This window comes from Setaria viridis, chromosome 1 (genome assembly GCF_005286985.2).
Source record: "Setaria viridis chromosome 1, Setaria_viridis_v4.0, whole genome shotgun sequence".
In the NCBI taxonomy this organism is placed as follows: Eukaryota; Viridiplantae; Streptophyta; class Magnoliopsida; order Poales; family Poaceae; genus Setaria; species Setaria viridis.
In genome coordinates, this window is record NC_048263.2 from 18229554 (window position 1) to 18236131 (window position 6578).

General features: G+C 43.2%; 1 pseudogene; it reads left to right on the top strand.

The window, feature by feature from the left end:
* The first annotated feature begins 559 nt into the window (after positions 1-559).
* LOC140221618 (uncharacterized) lies at positions 560-3821 on the top strand (annotated as a pseudogene).
* Positions 3822-6578: the final 2757 nt, after the last annotated feature.

Genomic DNA, 6578 nt, shown 5'->3' on the forward strand with positions numbered 1-6578 from the left:
AAAATACCCAAAAAGATAGATAGGCTAGATCTGAAATCCCAAAAACAAAACTAGTTGGAGCCCTTGCTGTTCTACCTAGTTCTTGGCTTGTTGAGTTTGTGGTTGCATCATGGTGTCAAGTGCTGGTTCTTAAGTTCTAATCCATTAGAGTTTTGAGTTCTTGTCACGTTTTTATCACCATTAGATTCGCTACCACTTTCCCCCCCACCTTTTCACGCTGCTGCATTTGCCCACTATTTTCGCAATCCCCACTTCCAGATCTGCACGAGAAGAAATCAGCTCTATTTCTTGCATTCAATCTCCGATTCAAGTGTTTAGATACATTCTGGAAAGGTTACTTTGTGCTCTTTCAGGGAAAATTAACCTTGCCGCCAAATTCTTTCTGAGCGCCTTGCAAACGCTATGGAGATTTCCGCATATCTGCTGTGTAATCTGTGCATCTAAAAGCAAGGAGGGCTATGTGAAGTAATTGTTTTTGTTCATTGTGCCAAACATAACATTTGAGGCCCCTGAAAAGAAAAAAAAAGAAAGAAAACAAAAAAGAAAAAAAGAGGAAGAAACAAGAAGGAAAAGAAGAAAGGAAGAAAAAGAGTTCTTGTTGCTGCATTACTCTCTTTGTATGCCTTGTTTGCCGCTGTTGGGTGATTACGTTTGTGTCTAGGCTCACGTCTCTAATATGGTTTAGCCTAAGACCAGCACAGTACCATTGTGAACATTTATTCAACTTGCTTTGGCTAACGTGGTTCTAGCTGTTCCTTGATTTTTTTTTCTTGCAGCCACCTATAGCTCCACAAATTATCTACTACGTCACAGGGCTGTGCTTGTGTAACATTTTGTGCTGTTCTTGCCGGCTGCCAACACCAACTTCCTAGCGTGGTAAGAACATGTAAGAACTTGATGGAACAAGATTGAGAGAATGGAGTTTGCTGTCACCTAGTTCCACTAGTTGGTAGGACATTTTTTTCCCTTGTCTAACCATGGCAGGAAATGAGGATGATGGACAAGTTCATTCACCTCGAACAAGGGGCATCATTCAACACTTTGAACGCTAAGTAAGGGTGCATGTTGAACACCTTGATGAGGATGTTCGAGTTACCAACGAACGCCTTGGCCAATTGGAGGCCACGCAGATCGACACCAACACCAAGCTGACCTCAATGGCGAACACGCTTGGGGCTCTTAACACCTCTCTTGTAGGTATTTTGGCACGTTTGGATAGGATGGACCAGGAGGGTCGTGATGGTTCGGGACGGCGCAACAACAACAACACTGAGGGTAGCATTGCTGGGCAAGATGAGGAAGAATATTCAGCTGACACGGAGCTTGATGGGGAGGTAAATGGCCAACATAACTAGCAGCAGCGCCGCCGTCGACATGGTGGACATGCTCGTCAACCACGACGTGAGGTACGCGACAATGATGATTCTTTAGGGAAGATTAAATTTAGCATGCCCTCTTTTGATGGAAAATATGACCCCAATGCATATCTCACTTGGGAGCTAGCTGTTGATCAAAAATTTGCATGTCATGATTTTCCTGAAAACAAACGTATTAGGGCTGCTACTAGTGAGTTTACTGATTTTGCTTCTATTTGGTGGAGCGAATATGTGCGCAGCCACCCAAACAACACTCCACAAACTTGGGATGCTATGAAAAGAGTTATGCGAGCTAGATTTGTTCCCTCTTATCATGCACGTGATCTTTTGCATAAGCTTCAGCTTTTGAGACAGGGAAACAAATCTGTAGAAGAGTACTATCAAGAGTTGCAAACAGGGATGCTTCGTTGTGGTTTGGTAGAAAATGAGGATGCAGCTATGGCTAGGTTTATGGGTGGGCTGAATCGGGAAATTCAGGATATTTTGGCTTACAAAGAATACAATTCGATCACTCGTTTGTTTCATCTTGCTTGTAAAGCTGAAAGGGAAGTACAGGGACGGAGAGCTAGCACGAGAACTAACATTTCTGCAGGTCGTGCTACCTCTTGGACGCCATCCAACCCCGCTGCCCAACTGTACCGAGTCGCTGCCCCATCTTCATCAAGCAGCAAACCACGACCTTTGACAACGAACTCCTCACCATGCCCTCCTGAACCCACAAAGGGGGCAGCCGCTGCACCAACCAAGAGTTCATCCTCAATTGCATCCTCAGGGCGAATGAGAGACATTCAATGCCTCCGCTGCAAAGGTTACGGTCATGTGCGCAAGGACTGCCCAAGCGCACGTGTGCTAGTTGTGCGTCCTAATGGTGAGTATTCCTCTGCTAGTGATTTAGATGAAGAAACATATGCTTTGCTTGCAGCTAACAATGTAGGGGAAGATGAGGAGCACAACGAAAATGAGGAGCACATTGGAACGGAACATGCTGAAAACTATGAGAGCCTTGTGGTGCAGCGAGTGTTGAGTGCACAAATGGAGAAGGCTGAACAAAATCAGCGCCACACTTTGTTTCAAACCAAGTGTGTGATCAAGGAACGTTCTTGCCGAGTCATCATTGATGGAGGGAGCTGCAACAACTTGGCAAGTGCTGAAATGGTGGAGAAGCTTGCATTGTGCACCCAGCCACATCCACAACCTTACTACATTCAATGGCTAAACAGCAGCGGTAAGGTGAAGGTAACACGGTTGGTGAGAGTTAATTTTGCTATTGGTTCTTATCATGATTCTATTGACTGCGATGTTGTACCCATGCAAGCATGCTCTATGTTGTTAGGACGACCATGGCAATTTGACATTGATTCTTTGCATCATGGTAAAACAAATCAATACTCTTTTATGCATAATGACAAGAAACTTGTTTTGCATCCAATGTCTCCTGAAGCTATTTTGAAAGATGAACTTGCTAGAGCTAGTAAAGTAATGAATCAGGAGCATGCTAAGAGTGAAAATCAGATTGTAGCACATGAACTTAAAAAGCACACAAAGAAGAACACTAAATCTGCCCACAATAATAAAAATGAGATCAAGCTGAAAGGGTCATGTTTCATTGCAACCAAATCTGATTTGGATGAGATTGATGCTAATACTGCTGTTTGCTATGCTTTGATTTGCAAACAAACTTTGTTTTCACTTCAGGAGATACCTTCTTCTTTGCCTCCTGCAGTTACTAACCTTTTGCAGGAGTATGCGGACATTTTTCCAAATGAGGTCCCACCAGGGCTGCCACCAACCCGTGGGATTGAGCACCAGATTGACCTTATTCCCGGAGCCTCATTGCCCAACCGTGCGCCATACAGGACCAACCCCGAGGAAACTAAAGAGATTCAGCGCCAAGTGCAAGAATTGCTCGATAAAGGTTATGTGCGTGAGTCTCTTAGCCCTTGCGCTGTTCCTGTTCTTTTGGTTCCTAAGAAAGATGGATCATGGCGCATGTGTGTAGATTGCCGAGCGATTAATAACATTACAATCAGATATCGTCATCCTATTCCTAGGCTAGATGATATGCTTGATGAATTAAGTGGCTCTATTTTGTTCTCAAAAATTGATTTGCGTAGTGGTTACCACCAGATTCGCATGAAGCTAGGAGATGAATGGAAAACAGCGTTTAAAACTAAATTCGGTCTATACGAGTGGTTAGTTATGCCTTTTGGTCTCACTAATGCACCCAGCACTTTCATGAGACTAATGAATGAAGTTTTACGCGCTTTCATTGGCAGATTTGTTGTGGTATATTTTGATGACATCTTGATATACAGCAGATCACTTGAGAACATCTTGATCATTTGCGTGATGTTTTTAATGCTCTACGTGATGCACGTTTGTTTGGTAACCTTGAGAAGTGCACCTTTTGCACGGATCGAGTCTCTTTTCTTGGCTATGTTGTGACCCCACAGGGAATTGAAGTTGATCAAGCCAAGGTTGAAGCAATACATAGCTGGCCGGTTCCCACAACGGTCACACAAGTGAGAAGCTTTCTTGGGCTTGCTGGATTTTATCGCCGTTTTGTGAGGGATTTCAGCACCATTGCAGCCCCATTGCACGAACTCACCAAGAAGGGCGTTACATTCACTTGGGCTGCAGCCCACAAGAGTGCTTTTGACACATTGAAAGATAAGTTAACCCATGCCCCTTTGCTCCAACTCCCTGATTTCACTAAAACTTTTGAACTTGCATGTGATGCTAGTGGAATTGGTTTGGGAGGTGTTTTGTTACAAGAAGGAAAACCTGTAGCATATTTCAGCGAGAAGTTGAGTGGGCCTAGTTTGAACTATTCTACTTATGATAAAGAATTGCTTGCTCTAGTTTGGACTTTAGAAACATGGCAGCATTATTTATGGCCCAAAGAGTTTGTTATACATTCTGATCATGAATCATTGAAGCATATTCGAAGTCAAGCAAAACTGAACCGTAGGCATGCTCGCTGGGTTGAATTCATTGAGTCCTTTCCTTATGTCATCAAACACAAGAAAGGGAAGGAAAATGTAATTGCTGATGCTTTGTCTAGACGTTATACCATGCTTTCACAACTTGATTTCAAAATTTTTGGCTTGGAAACAATAAAAGAGCGATATGCCCATGATGGTGATTTTAAAGATGTGTTGTTGAATTGCAAGGAGGGAAAGACATGGAACAAATTCGTCCTCAATGACGGATTTGTATTTCGAGCTAACAAGCTATGCATTCCAGCTAGCTCCGTGCGTATGTTATTATTGCAGGAGGCGCATGGAGGAGGGCTGATGGGACACTTCGGTGCAAAGAAGACGGAAAGCATCCTTGCTGATCATTTCTTTTGGCCCAAGATGAGGAGGGATGTGGAGAGATTCATTGCTCGCTGCGCAACATGCCAAAAAGCTAAGTCACGCCTTAATCCTCACGGATTGTACATGCCTCTAACTGTTCCTAATGCACCATGGGAGGATATTTCTATGGATTTTTTTTTAGGACTGCCTAGAACAAAGAAGGGGAGGGATAGTGTCTTTGTGGTTGTGGATAGATTTTCTAAGATGGCACATTTTATACCATGTCATAAGACCGATGATGCTACTCATGTTGCTGAATTGTTCTTTCGTGAGATTGTTCGTTTGCATGGTGTACCAAACACAATTTTTTCAGATCGTGATGCAAAATTTCTTAGTCATTTTTGGAGAACTTTGTGGGCTAAATTGGGTACTAAGTTGCTTTTTTCCACTACTTGTCATCCCCAAACTGATGGACAAACCGAGGTTGTGAATAGAACTTTATCTACCATGCTTAGGGCAGTTTTGAAAAAGAACATAAAATTGTGGGAAGAATGTTTGCCTCATGTTGAGTTTGCTTACAATCGTTCACAACACTCTACTACTAAAAAGAGCCCTTTTGAGATTGTTTATGGTTTTGTGCCTCGTGCCCCTATTGATTTGCTGCCTTTACCAACTTCTGAGAGATTGAATTTTGATGCTAAACAACGTGCTGAGTTGATGTTAAAAATACATGAGACCACAAAAGAGAACATAGAGAACATGAATGCTAAATATAAACTTGCTGGTAGCTTAGGAAAGAAGCATGTTACTTTCGAACCGGGTGATTTGGTTTGGCTGCACTTGAGAAAGGATCGGTTTCCTGATTTGAGAAAGTCAAAGTTGCTTCCGAGAGCTGCTGGTCCTTTTAAAGTTGTAGCTAAGATCAATGATAATGCCTACAAACTTGAGTTGCCTGCAGATTTTGGGGTCAGCCCCACATTTAACATTGCAGATTTGAAACCATATTTGGGCGAGGAAGATGAACTTGAGTCGAGGACAACTCACATGCAAGAAGGGGAGGATGATGAGGACATCCCTTCCAATGATACAACCACGCCTACTATGCAGCAAGGACCAATGACAAGAGCCCGTGCACGAGAGCTAAATTATCAGGTTAACTCATTCCTCACTGTCCATAAACCCTCATCTCAGAATTGGATGCTACTAAGTCATTGTGATGATTTTATTATTATTAGGAATGATGGAGAGGAGCCTAATGGATCAACCAATCAGTTTGGGCATCAAGATCACACAATAAGAAAGCACAAGATCGGACATCAAGTTTAGACTTCAAGTTCATACAGCCAGGCAACATCAAATTGACGTGGCAATATTTCTCAACTCCGGATGTTGTTTAAGGCATATGAGTACTCATTGGAAAGCTCTTAAAGTTCACTTTCAGATGGATCCAACCTCATGACGAAATTCCACCGGAGCTAAGCAGAATTGACAAAGAGACGTTCGGCCTTCCAGTCTTGGGCTGAAACCCTTATATCTCGTGCAGCCCACTAGGGGCCCTTTCCAGCTTAGGGTTTACACCCTCCCACGCCTCCTTGCTGTTGCCCATGTATAAATACATCTAGCAGCCACCAGGATGAACTTGGGTTTTGTTTTAGATGCAAGTTAGCTACTGCTACTTCCTAGTGAACGCGTGTGTCGACCAGACCACCCGATTTGCTTGATTCAAGACCCCAACTCGTGATTCAGGTTTCATTTGTTTCAGATCCGTGGGTTTATTTGCTTGTTCATCTTGTTCTTGCTTGTTCTCGATTGCTAGCAGGTTCAAGGGTGTTCTTGGCCCGGCAAGAACAGCCAACGTCGGAATCGGTGTACCTGTTGCTAAGGCGCAGCATCCTGTGATTGT